Here is a 14,803-nt window from a genome sequence, read left to right on the forward strand (position 1 = left end):
AGTAACATAGATGCTTTCGGCAATGAATGCTTATTGTCAGAGGTTCCCTCCACTGTTCTCTCATGGCACTTTTCATTAATTTGGGTTTTCATCCTCAGGATGAAAGGTGCTAAGTCTCTCTCTCTCACACTCTGTATATAAGTATGTATATAAACATATTTGTCTATTATATTTATGATTGTAATATAAAATGAGATGCGGACACCTGAGAAGTAAAGCTACCCTCTCCTACCATTCAGTTAAGATGCATTACTGAATCTTGTATAAATTCACTAAAAACCAATCAGAAAGCTCCCTTTGCATGCAGAGTTCTCATTCCATTTCATTATTGTAACTGCAGTGCTCTCAAATTATGGCTATTTGCTTTTCTTTAGCAATGAAACATATATCCTGTATTTTTGAAATGGTATTTCAGAGTGCCCCTAATTGTTTTATAAGTGTCGGGTGTCTCCACCTCTTCAGTCCCCTTTATTTGATCAATTAAGCTCCCTTTTGTATTTAGACAACTGCATGTGAAGAGCTGTTTGATGCCTTTTAATTGTATTCTGCTTTTACTATTATATGAACAGGCTAGGACTATGAGGAGTTGCGCCTATTTAGATTTTTATATTGCTTATGCCTCACCTTTCTTACTACGTGAAAACTCTTTTTTAGTACTTGTTTTTGGCTAATTAGCAGAACAATAGATTGTAAATGACAAAAAGAAGCTAATCCTGCTATAGAATAATAGGAATAAAGTTATCAAGTGTTGGAACTAGTTTAACTACATTATCATTTAGTCTTAACCACTAAGTTAAGAGCCAGGTTAAAAGTTTTGTTTCTGAATGCATAGCAGTATTTAATGTTTTGTGTGATTTTTAACTACTTTATTGGATGCTGGTGATGACTGCTTTATTCAGGTTAATATTCAATTGCAGAGATGACAACTATCACCAATGTATTCTACGACTCTGGTTCTGAACAAAGGGTCATGTAAAAAGACGTCATATTATCTCAACACGACAGCAAGATTCAGTATATCTATAATTGCATCAATTAGCTATTTTTTAGGCTGTCTTCAGTTTCACTTTTTATTATCAGAAATCAGGATCATAATTGGACTAGAGGTTTTAATATGTATTCATCACAAATGATTCTGTCTCTTATTCTATTTTTCCCCTCAAATCGTAGCTTGAATTCTGCATCACCTGTCACTGAAGTCCCATCATCTTATCAGTAATAGGCAATTTTTCTTTAGTAATTGCACTTTTAATTGGAAAATCTTAAATATTCTGCTGAAGTCTGATTTCTGGAAACTTTTAGGTGCTGCAGGTCTGACTAGCAATTGGAAAAAAAAACAATGACTCCTGCATTTTAGATTTCAAACAGAAGCAGATCAAGCTGAAATGAAGGAATGTTAATGTCTTTGTATGCTTGACTTGACACAATCGTAGAATATTGTTCCTTATGGAAATCTGCAGTGCTTGTTTTGCAGTTAATGAGAGTTGCTGTGTAGAATGCTAAAGAAGAATTTGAGGAAATTTAAATTTAAGAATCAAAAACTAGAGAGTGTGGTAAATGTATTCTGTTTGCCAAGCTGATTAATTCTATCATGTTTAAAATGGAATTGCTGGGGGAGCAAAAACAAAACAACCCCCCCCCCACCAATCCTATTTGCAAACAAAATGCTGTATAATAAATTTAATCATTATACTGTAGGTACCTCCCAGACTTACCCAAGATTGCACAGCGAATTGTATCAGAATAGGAGTAGAACCTTGAACTCCTAACTCTGAGTTGTCATAGAGCTAGGGGGCAGTCCAGACCAGTAAGGGGTTGTGTCACAACTTGCCCTGCAACCGAGGGTGCCTTACAGTGCTTTGCTGCTGTAGCAGCTAGCCTGTGATGCTCACAGCCAGCCTATAAGCAGCAGGCCACACCCTGAGCATGTGTGCTAGACTACCCTGGTTCAGTAACTCTGACCCCAGCAGCTTGTCTGCATCCCACAGCCCCACTCTGGCTTTCACCAGGTTTGGTTAGAATCAGCAAGGTGACCCCAACACACACCCTGTCCCATACTGTCCCGAAATCATGTGCTCTGCAATGTCCAGCCCTGTCCTGGACAGCGCCGAGAAACAATAATGTTGATTCACAGTTTATTAACTTAATTGGGGTAAATACAACCTTTCCTTCAAACACTGCACTGAGTTGGTTTATAGTAAAAAAGAAAACAAATTTATTAACAATAGGAAATAGATGAAGTGATGCCAAGTAAAAGGAATAAAGTTAGAAAGGGTTACAAGCAAATAAAAATGAAAACACATTTAAAAGTCTAAAACTTAACCTAGCAAGGTACAGGCTTTATTCAAGATGGTTTCTCTCACCAGTTATTCTTCTTCCCAGGGCCTTCCATAGAAGTACAAGATGCTGCCTTCCTTTGTCTTCCAAGGTCCTTAACAGGTTCTCACCTACATTCAGTTCCCAGAAATTTCAGCCCCCCTCTCCCCCCCCCAGTTGGAAGACCCATCTTTCTCAGCTTGTAAGAGCTCTTTTCCCTTGTGTCTGTTAAGTGATGGATGTCATATATGGCCTCTGTCCTTGCTTATGTCTTCCAATGTTCAATGACCTTGCTTCAAGAGGCAGGATGACCTCATGATGGTCTTCCCATCTGCCTGCTGATTCCTGTATAAATGGGGTTTCTGTTGTTTTTGGTCACACCATGCTTAATTTCATTGGAGACTGGTAGATAGCTGCCTTCTCTCCTCTTTGGGAGGGAACTTGTTTTACCACAGACTTCAAAACATATCATTAAGCATTTTTATTTCCTCATATAGTGGTAATACATACATTTCACAATGATATTAATTACCAGTGTGCCATGAGCTTTCAGAAAAGAGCTCACTCTATACACTTTTATAATACAGTAATACTGCATACAATCAGGTGATTCAGTTGTCTAGCACACAGACTCTCAGGGTGTGACCTGCATGCTTGTAGGCTGACTGTGAGCATCCCAGGCTGGGTGCTACAGCAGCAAGACACTGCAAAGCACCTAGGGTTGCAGCGCAAGTGGTGACAGAACTCCTTACTGGTCTGGATTGCACCCTACACTCCCTGACACCAATCCTATATGCTAACCACTAGACCACATTGCTTTTGCACAGTTATCATTTGGGTAAACATTGTCCACAGTTTACCTCATTTACCCAATGTCATAGTGTTTCATTGGCAGAGCTGGGAATAGAACCCAGGTCTGCATGGGCCTGACCTACTGGACCACACAGCATGCCTAAAATTTGAATAATAAGTTTCATTTCTCACTCACTTTTTATTGACCTGTAATAATTGTTAACTTTCCAAATGAACAGTAGTTGTATGTCCCATTTTCACTTTCAATCCAGCACAAAGAAGCAAGTTCTACTGCCAGCAACCTCACAGAACTAGATTTACAGCAAATTAACATTAGAAAATTTTAGCTGAAAACTGACTTTTTATTTAACCTGATTTTCAAGATGCAGTGTTTCTTGAGAGATGGAGCTGAGGTTTGATTTTGGTTTGTATATAAGGTTTGGCATCAAAATAAAAACCTTTTTTCTTTCTCTTTCCTCTAGTGTATTGGCTGAGTGTGTAGCAAGGCACTAAACTCCTTGTAGAACCCAGATTCCCATTCTGAGTTAACCCCCACTTGACTCACCTACTTTCACTTATCCTGTTGCTTTCCAAACCAGACAATGTTGAGTGAAAAAGTGAGGCACTATCTATGTAGCCAGTTCAGAAAAGTCTTCAGAAAAGGCAGTATTAAATAAGTATAAAACCTTATGAGGAAGAATGAATAGTAACTCACTTTATTCTAGAAGAACAAGTATGTATCTTTCGTGTACCATGCTCCTCAAGTGGAGCTGATAACGCATAGGATAATGTTTGGGGAAAAGAGGTGGGTAGGAGGTCAATGAACTTCCGGGAGACTCACAGAAAGAAGTATAACTCTTCTGCCCGTCTGAGTTGGCAGCAACAAGGGCCGGGTTCAGTATCTAGGGGTTCCGTTTCCATAATGCAATGCAAAACCGGCTCGAGTCCCCACCCAGTGACCTGGGACAATTATATACCACCCCCCGGGCGCCTCTTAAGAGGCAATACTTCCCCTCTCACAAACACAGAGTCTGAGTGTAGCAAAATCCTTTTAATAAAGGAGGGAAACAATGCAGCATTATGTTGGGGAAACACCACAAACAGGATTCATAACACAAACCATAAGCAAAAGACCCACCCACAAGTAAGTTTGGCAGTATCCTTTTCCCCTCAAGGTCTTAAGTCCAACAACCCAAAAGATCACCCCAAAAGTCCAACACCCCAAAAGTCTCTGTCCCTGGTCAGTGCAGCCCCAGAGTTCAAAAGTCCCCCCCCCCGAGCCTAGGTGGAAATGGGAGGGAGGGGTGCGCGGGTTGTTAAGGGGCACCTTACATGGTCCAAAGCCGACTGCCCTGCCTCTCCATGGGGCTCTGCTTCACCACGAGCCGCTCCGCTCCACCAGCCGTCCCACGAACTGCTCTGCTCCGCTCCGCTCCACTTCACTTGCTGTCCCGCTCCAACTGTCCCACAAACTTCCCCGCTCTGCCAGCCACTTAGCAATATATCTTCAGGCTCCCCCACTAGTTAACACAGCACTCAGTGATCTCAGCTCTTAGTAATTTTAGCTCTTTACATGCATCCAGTGAAATGGGTATTCACCCACGAAAGCTCATGCTCCAATACGTTTGTTAGTCTATAAGGTGCCACAGGACTCTTTGCTGCTTTTACAGATCCAGACTAACACGGCTACCCCTCTGATATTTTTAGCTCTTTAGTGATTTCTGCTCATAGTAAGGGAGCCCCAGTGCTGGTAAACCATTGTCCCAAAGCAAATTCAGCACAGCAACCTGTAACTAGACTCTTAATGGAATCAAAATTAGCTCTGCTATTCAACAGTGGAGAGAGAAGGAAGTGCAATTGGTGTTCCAGGCCCTCAAAAGGGACGATACCATCAGGTACAAATATCTGTCCCTAGCCTGGGTTTTGGAACCCATGTCCCTTGTCTAGCGACTGCTACTTAGTTGATGGTGAGTTCCTCTGTCATAAAACAGTTCCACTGGCCTTGATTCAGATAATCAGGGTAACACTTTATTCTTCCTGCCCAATAACAGAGAAACTGGGGATCCCACAGCAGCCAAAGTGACCATTTGGGTGGCTGTGGGCTCATGCTGGGCAGGGTGGGTGTTCTTATGCAAACAAGACCAGCCCCTGAAGTTCTTTTCCACAATTCACCACCAGATGTCAGGGTAGAGCTCATCCTGACTCTGCTTACAGTTGTAAAGAGATTTAAGCTTTACAATACTATAACGTTTTCTCAGGGGTGTGCACAGGAATTTAAATTTGACTGCTTTTGGAGGGGCATGTTCTGTGCCTCCACTGTAACCCTGAGGTCAGAGGAGCTTGCTCTCCAGCCAGGAGCAGAGGAGCTGTCCGCTCTCGCTAGAGCCCCAGAGATGGAGGAGTTCTGTGCCCCTACTGATTATTTGGGGGTCCATGCCCCTGCTGGTCCGTCCCCCCTGTGAATGCCCCTGCTCTTTCTCCGTATCCTTATGTGTCTTCTCCATAGGCATTAACAGTCATGCTATTTGTGGTTAGTTAGCAAGGGAAGGTAGTATATTTCATTCCCAAATTCCAATGATCACATTTCTTTCCATCATTAAGTGTGAACACAGTTTAAATGGAAAATTCTTAGTAGAATGGGGAAAACAGAGTCCAGTAATCTTATTGTTTGGTATATTTATCCTGTTGTCAAAATACCGTATCTTTGGACATGGCCACCAAAACGAGTACAAAAGCCAGTCCGATTACAACTGCTTCCAATAATTGGAGGGACTGTCCATGCACATGTAGTGTGGAGCTTTACAGGGATAAAATTGTATGATACATTTTCTGTTTCTTGTCATTTCTTTGTCCCCCTATGGGAGTTTGATGTGGAATGGTGTTTTATATACCTACATACTGTTATTTTGTGGATGTGTGTGTTTCACTGAAAAGTATGCGCCACTTCCTTTCCCATGTACCAAAGTAGTATATATTGGGATATAGGATATAAAGTAAGCTAGAAGGATATAAAGATCAACAGGGGAACTGCAAATTCTTTAGATAAGCTGTCTCTGATCAGCTGAGTCCAGCACTCTAGACTTGATAGCTGTCCTAGCTATGGTTAATTGAGCTTTATTATCAGGTAGAAAGGCTTAATGACAGAGCTGTGTCGGGTTTCCCAGAGATCTCCCTAGTAGTGTCTATACTTCTGGAGAGAGAGAATTTTGTACTTCTCCAGAGCAAGAATTAGCTCTTTATCATCCCAGTTATAGCTGCTACAGGTAGTGAAATCTGTAGTTAATCTAGTTAAAAGAATGTTAAAGTTGCAAAGTAAAGCATTTGGAATTTAGGAAATGTTAGAAATATGTATTTTCTTGCAACCTTAATTTGTTCCCTTTCTGCATATATGAATTTTGCTATTCTTGTTATGAGCACATGCCTTTTTTCGTACAAAAGCCTCGGCTCATACAGTGTACAGCGAGAAATAGTTTTGTAACATTTAGCTTTTAAGGGAACTGTTGAGATATTACAGTGAGGGGTATAATATAAATATACTTACTAATATAGTGGGTTATTACCTAAAGTAATGAGATAAAATTAAGGCAGGGAACGTTTAGTCTTAATATAATGAAACAGTTCCCTACACTGACAGATTGTGCAAAACGTTATGAAATAGTTTCTCACTTATTTTTTATATAAATTACGTTGTTTTTTGAAAGTCCATCTGTTCATTGCTCTAAAGTACAGGACTCAGCAATGACTTTGCAAATTTTCTTTGAGACACTGACCAGTTAGTGAAGGGGTAGGGATACCTTGTTTGTATTTTTTTATTCATTCAGGAAAGTGTTTCAGAGCTCTCCTTTGATTTGGGAGGAAAGTTGAAATTTGCTGACTTTATTTTTCTCCCTCTGAAAGAAAGATCTCTGTAATTTTTTTTGATCGTAAGTGTAAAATATATGACCTTCCTACTACTAGTGTGCTACTCATTTGCATATGTACTGTTGGATCTACGCCATTCAGCTATATTGTCTCATTATACTTCTCTCAAACTTTAAAATATGCTTTTTAATCAAACTCTTGGCAAATGACTCTTAATTTAATCTTGGCTTTTTCTGGTCCCTTCCAAATTGTCATGAGAATCTAGTATGATAGTAAAAATTATAAATTATGATGAACAAAAATATAGTAAGGTTCAAAAATTACATTATTTTGTATATTCATGAGTACTTTCTAAATACAGACATTTAGAATCATAAAATATTCTCTAGTACTAAAAGCTTGTTTTATTCTTAATAGATCAAGCGTTTTTAGGTTACTTTCTTGATTATAACTCAAGGGAAACTTTAGTCACTTTGTCCATAATTGTTAATGGCCTATTGCCCATAATATTAAGAGTTTCTTCAGAGAAAATGCATACCAGCTTCAATGAAGTCCTTTTTGTGTATTTGTTTTAGTTCTTAAACCTCCTTTGACTTTTGGCAATCATACCACACCAAATATAATGTAAAGAAATACAAGTATATTGTTGGTAAGAAATTTTAGAAAACATATTTGTGAAATAGAGAACAAAATCAGAAAAAATGCTCTATATTGCAAGTGTTACTACTTTAAGTAGACAAATAAATATTTGTAATCTGGTGTAATTTTTCAGCAGCAAAAGTCCATAGGATCTTTTTCTAACATTTATTCTTGAAGGTGGTTAGAGGGCAGTTTTTATAACAGGAAAATAAAAATTCATCAGCTGGAGTACATTCAACCAGTCCCGTTCCCCTGATATGGAAGTCGTCTTCTCAATGGCATTCTTTCCTGTCTGTCTGCCCGGCAGCCACTTATGTAAACTTTCTCTTGAGCACTTGTCCAAGAGGATAGGGAAGCTGAACTGGAGTTAATTCCTTGTTCATCAGAGACTAGATAGTGCCCCTGAACCTTGTCTCAAAGTATTATCCAAATTTGATAAATAAGGAAACTGAGTCCCAGCGATTAATTAAATACCCCAATGTCATACAGCGAGTCATTGACAGTCAGGAACCAAATCTCCTGACTCATTCATCTGCTTTAGACGCCAGATATGCTGCCTTACCAGAGAAGATAGAGGCATAAGAAGGGGAGCCAGGATAGTATCCAGAGTAGAAAAATAAAGATCAAACAAGAGTAAGGCCTGCAAGAATGAGGAAGAAAATACAATTAAAGGGCTAGAACTAGGAGAAAACTGTATCATTTACTACGATGCCTGTTTTGTGATCTTGCTTTTAATAAAGTCCTTTCTTGAAAGAGCTTATTTGAAAGCAATTTTGGACAATCCAGGTATCTAATTTATGTGTATCGGGTCATCTTTAGCTCTTCTCCCGCCCCCCCCGCCCCTCCCGCCAATTTTCTCTTGCAGAGATGTGGTTGTTTGAACCTAGCCAATTACACTTATCCAAGTATTGTACTACATAAGCCTTAATTATACTCTCAAACAATATACCCAGAGTCGAAGTGTCTCTCTCCCCCTTTGGCTTCTTTTAAAAAGAAAGACACTACATTAGTGACATCCAAGCCTTCGAGCAACCTTTGTTGTTTTTAAAGGAGATTTTGCATATCCTCATCAGTACTTCTCACTTTATTTCCTTCACACTGAAAAAGAGATTTTCTGTGCACTGAGATGGAAAGTTGAATCCTTTCTTGATAGCATTGTATTCTCATCTTCGAGCTACTATTTAGAATCTTCCACATTTCCCTAAGAATACATTACCTTTCTATTAGACCCAGATGAAAAACCTACTTTTTATGGTCTGAAGTCTTTGTTCCACTTTGTAAATCTGTTTTGTGATTTCCACTAATTAAAGTAGTTGTTCAGCTTCTGATCCTACAATATGTAAAAAGACTGCTGTAGTAAGCTTTCCTGATCCTCTGTGAGAGAAGGGGTTCCAGTGTAAACATCCAATTTCAGTCACTCCGAACTCGAAACTGTGTCTTTGTGATGGAAGCTTTTCATATTCAGCCCAAAGATCCATTTTGTGTGTTTGAAGTAAACTGGCACATCCATTTTTGAGTTACAAGAGCACCAAAAGTCAATAAAATATTCTGACAGTAAAAGAAAAGTCTTCCCCCCCTTCACTCTTCCATAACTCGAGATTGAGAAATGTTTCTGACTTTCAATAGCAACAACAAAACCACTTTTAGACTTAGCATGAATTTATTTTTTGAGGAAGTTATGGGCAGTTTTAAAATGTAGGTTTAGTCCTAGTGTGCACTGTGTTTATCATTAAGGCAAACAGAAAAATCTTGGCACAGATATAGTATGTAATTCCATTGCCGCATTTATTTACCAGTATGTAAATCTATATCACACAATAGTTCTTGATAGCTCGTTGCATTTGCCACACCACCAAATTAACACTTTTGAAGAAAATGCTAACCATTAACTATAAACTAACGGTTAGATTCACTCTTTTTTCCCCTTGTTCAGTCATTTTCGGACATATGGTAGATAGAGACTTGGAATTTATTGAAACCTGCCCTCTTATAACAATAAATTCTGTCCTCTCTTTAGTGGATTGTTTTTCATCTGGTTAGATCCAATTGCAGGGACTACACAAGAGAGGAAGTACACTGCCTACATACAAGCAATGCAAAAATTACAGCAGTACAACAGACAGCATTTTTCCACCATTATCAGCTTTCAGTGGGGATTCTGTTTCAGATATGTGACTGTGATTCAGTGAACCAGGAAAGTGTTTACCTGCAAGGTGAGCTGGTAGTAATGGGAGAAGCTTTTAACGTCTACAATTTCAGGCATCTCCGTTTAGAGCCATCCCTAGAGAAAGAAAAAGTGGGTCTCCTCCCCTTTTCTAGGTTCCCTCTGTCAATCACAAAGCCCTTTTGTCTTTCTAGTACATTGATGTGACTGGGCTTTGGCTATTTATCATGTTTCTGTCATCCTAACATGCAAAATAAAAGAGAGGAAATAGCTTCTGGTTCTCAGGCCCTAGAGAATAAGTTGCTTGTTGCTGCTGAGGACCTGTGTGTCCCAGCTGCCCTGGAATGCTTTCTGCAGTGATTTGATCAACAACAATGTAGCACATTGCCCTTATGGTTTGGTGCTCCTAAGGCACTGTTCAGAACAAGGCTGATGTTACAAGTCAGATGATGGGAAAGCAATTGAGCTTCATGGATCTGATTTCTCTCTCTTTGATCCTGGCGTAAAAGTGCCAAGGTCTCAAAGTGGAAACAGTGCAGAGGAGACTTCCGGCTGCTTTAATCCTGAATCTAAAGAGATCCATTCATAGGGTTTGAGAGTGGTATTTTATTTTTACATGATTTTAAAAGTAATTCTGGGTGCGCTTTGCTTCAAGTAGTCATCAGTGATTGCAATAGTTTATATCTCTAGGAATGCTAAATAATTTTCTTTTAAATTTCCAGTTCTGTATATACTATTTTCTTGCTTTTATTTACACGTTTTTCTGTATAGTAGGTATCTCATAAACATTAATTTATACTTTCACACATCTCTGAAGCACTGTTTTCATTTTACAGATGGAGAACTGAGTCATTGAGGGATTAGGTGATTTGCTAATGTTCAGATAGGAAATCTTTGGGAGAAATGAGATTGAACCCAGATTTCCTGAGGGCCACTCCAGTGCCTTAACTAGAAAACCATCCTTTCTGTATTCCTGTTGCAGTATGTAATTTACTACTAGAAATTAGAGTGTGGTACGGAATTGCTACCTGAGGCTTAGTGACTTTGAAGTGGTATAAGACTGGTTATAATACTACATAACAAGGCACTTCATTTTTAAGCCAGGAAAATTGCAATCCAGGTTTGAAGTGTCCTTCTATTCTTTCTTGAGTAGAATCAGGGATGGGGGAGAGGGAAGGGAGGGAGTCCAAGCTTGAGGATGTGTTCTCAAACATCTTCTCTCTGTCCGTCCATGCTGGAAGAAAGACAGGAAGCCATGGATGTCGTTTAATCAGGCAGCAGCCCTATTCACTTATAATATCTGGAAGTACTCAGCAACATATAGTGCACAGGAGGAGGTCAGCTCCCTGCTGATCCAGATGGAGGAGCCTCAAACTCCCTTCCTCAGCTCCCTTAAAGGGGGCCAGGAAAAGGAAGGAGGGTCAGCTCGCTAATAATGAGACTTAGGAGCCTCAAGCCTCCCTATTCAACTCCCATAAGAGAGATTTTCCTTCAAATCCTTTTCTAATCCGTTGTATCTGATAACTGTATCCCTTCTGTATTGAATAATACCTGCCCTGGACATCTGCCACAAGTTTACAGGTTAAGTTGTGGCATTATAACCTAACCCCCATACTCAACTCCATAAATACCAGACCAGCTGTGGTGAAAGCCTTGGCCAATATGGCAGTGAGTGAAAAATTCCTTCCCAGCTCCCTGAGGAGCAAGTAACATAATGCCGACAGTTGGTCAAAAGGGAACTAGTCCTTTTGCAAAGTTCATAGGTGGGTGTTGCCAGCCCAGTTCTGGTAAAAAGGGTCTCTCTGTGACTGCATATGGTATAAATACCTCTCCCCCCCCCCCCCAATTCCCACGCACACATTCTTCCATTTGGCAGCAAGGGCTATGCAATGACCTTTTCCTTACCTGGCCCCACTGTCCATCCCTATAAGCTTTCCCCCTTCTTGCACCTGCTGTCAGAGAACCCATAAATGGGCATCAAACCTTATCTTCCAGGTAGCTGGACAAAAGACCTATTCCCATAAAACCGCAGTGGGCATATTGTTGCCATTTGTAAAAAGAAAAAGGAGATGAACAACCAGCAGTTCATGCAAGAAAGGGAAAGGTGCTTTTTACTCTGCTCTAATTCCCACCCCCAATCTTTCCCCAAAGGCATTTTGCATGTTGTTTCTTATGCATACACTTTGTGTGTTAGGTGCAACAGATTGAATGCTGCTCTTATTCCTGTTGCTTTCCTTTCTCCCCTATCTCTAAATTCCTCTCCTCAAGCGTTTCCTTTCTGCTTATGCTGCTGCTCTGTTGTTCTATTTTAAAAAGTAGATACCTAATTTTGCCCTAGCTGACGAATTTATATCTGGTTTCTTATTTATTAAACTTAAATCAGAAGCACCAAAATCTCTCAACATAAAATAAAATAAAACTTAAAAAAAAAAGTTGCCCTGAGTAAGAAGTTTTGAAATGGGTAATAATAACCTCACATTTACAAAGGATTGTATCTTCAAATTCTTTAGTAACTTTACCCAATTGATCTCTAACATCTCTGTAATACCGTATTATCCCATTCTAGTTGATGGGAGCACAGACACATAGGAAGTGACCAGGCAGTAGTAGGAACAGAATTCAGGAATGCTTGGCATTTCGGTAATGCTGTATTATCCCAGTCTAACAGATGGGAGCACATACACACAGGAAGTGACCAGGCAGTGGTAGGAATAGAATTCAGGAATGCTTGACTCCCAATCTTGTGCTTTGTCAGCAAGACTCTGTTGGATTGGCTGTTACAATTCAATGGGCTGGATTTTTCCCCAGTGGAAAAAGTTGTAGTTCCTGAGGATGACATCATAGTCATGAAACGTAAGGCCCCATCCTGTAGTCCTTAATCACATAAGTAATCCTATTGACTGTATGTTAGTAAGAGATATCAGGGGCCTCAGTTTTGCAGAAGGCAACTTAAACAAATGTAAAATGTATTTCTATAAAACAAATAACCTTGTGCATATGAAAAGAACTTTGCACCAAAATACACAACTGCATATTTTATGTACAAAAGTTGTATAGGTTTTGTATATTCCTAATGTAATGTTTCCGTAACATAGGTCTTCGGAGAGTTTTTGTAGCATGGGACATGTGATGTTTATCTTTCATTTTAGTAATGTGCATATTTTTAACTATAGACATTGGAAATACTTAGAATTCTGTTCCTGTGAGCTAATTGCTGACTGGAATAGTCAAATAAAAGCTACTTTGTGGGTAGATGTTTGTGGTCTTTCATTTGGCTTTTTGCCCTAAGATAAAATGTCAGTGTAAAACATGGTATCAAACAATATATCCTGCACATAATTTCAAGCCTGCCAAATGGCTGAAATGGCTGGAATTTTATAAACGTTAAATTACATCATTCTTCTCCATTCTACCTTCTGCTTACACTTCATTAGTATTTTGGTAGAAGAATATAAATTATGCTGTGCAAACAGCTGACCATGTCATAGATTATTTCTACTGGCATATGTTCTATACTTTATAAAGCAGCTTTTATATTGCTGTTTCCAGTTCTGTGAAATTTAGGTTTTAGGGATATTTTCTCATAACCTGTATAATTAGACATACTTTATTGTCTGCTGTATTTTGGATATATTGACTAGAAAATACATGAGGAGAATGTTTCTGGGGATTTTTAATAATTTTAGCCTAGATAGCTGTAGTCTCAAACCAACAAAATGTGATCAGTTTCATATACAATAATGGTTTAGGCCTTGGCCCTGTTCCTACTGAAGTCAATGGCACTATCTCTGCTGGCTCTAGAAGGAGCAGGATTGGACCCATAGGGTAAAATCTTGGCCCTGTTAAAGTCACTGACAAAACTCCCACTGACATAAATGGAGCCAGAATGTCACTTAATCTGAAGGAGAGGATGGGATATGTAACTGCCCAATGAGAAACTAAAGAAATATTGCATCAATTATTAAATCACTGAATCAAATACTAAATGAGCCTGATGAATTTCCTGCTATTGCAGGGGCCTTAGACATTTATAGCACTTTGGTCTCTCCTGTTCTCCGCTATGGCACACAGTGTAGTTTCGTGAGCACTAAAATGCTTTGTTTTAACTAAAAATCCTTGACTTTAATATAGAGATGCCTGGGTGAAATTTAGTGCCCTGTGATATACAGGAGGTCAGACTAGATGATGTACTGATCCCTTCTGGTCTTAAAGTGTATGAAATCTATTAAATAAATTAGAAGAAGTACATTGGAATTGTAATGAATAACTACACCATGTCAAAACATTCTAAGGTAAAGGTTTTTTCTGTTCAAGTTGAAATGAAAAATGAGTTTACATTATATCAGTGAAACCCTATAAAGGCATTTAGTCCCTGATCATTCAAACATGTATGTGAATAATTGAACTAAGATAACTAAGAACGCTGTCAAGTCTGTTATTGACACTGAACTCAGTAGGACTACTCACATGTGTAAGTATTTACAAGAATAAGGTGTGGTGTGTGGGTCCAAATTTCACATTCAGTTTGCTTACAAGTTAGTACTTGAGATCCTAAGGTATGCAAAATTCTCATTGCCTTCAATGGGAGGTTTTTTTTGGGTAAAGACTGAAGCATCACTCCTTTAAAGAGCAACCAAGCTGGAAATCGCAATAATTTTTCTGCCGATATGTCAAGCATATGCCAAAATATAGTAAATTGTACAAGTCCTAAAGTTTGAGGCTTGGAAGGGCTGCTAACAAAACAAATAGCAGTTCACTGGAGCAACAAAGATTGATTGTACAAGGGAGGAGGCTCATTAAGGAGTAGTCGGAATATTGCTGTGATTTAATGCAGTACAAACACGGATGGTAATGGTCACACACTGTGTGTCTAGTGTATGTTTGTATGTGCTTATTTGAAGAGTGCAAGTTCTCCTGCAGAAAGAGAAATGGCAGCCCTCTTCCTTTCATCAATAGCTTCTGCCAAGAGATACAGCATTTTAAAGGATCATTACCGACGTTGAAAGCTAATCAGTTACAAAAAATGAAATG

General features: G+C 39.2%; 1 protein-coding gene across 4 annotated transcripts in view; it reads left to right on the forward strand.

Moving 5' to 3' along the window:
* The window catches only part of TMEM135 (transmembrane protein 135), a 368,165-nt gene that overhangs the window by 281,404 nt on the left and 71,958 nt on the right, over positions 1–14,803 (forward strand). The window lies entirely within an intron of this gene.

Source organism: Mauremys reevesii, linkage group 1 (genome assembly GCF_016161935.1).
Source record: "Mauremys reevesii isolate NIE-2019 linkage group 1, ASM1616193v1, whole genome shotgun sequence".
NCBI classification, from domain to species: Eukaryota; Metazoa; Chordata; order Testudines; family Geoemydidae; genus Mauremys; species Mauremys reevesii.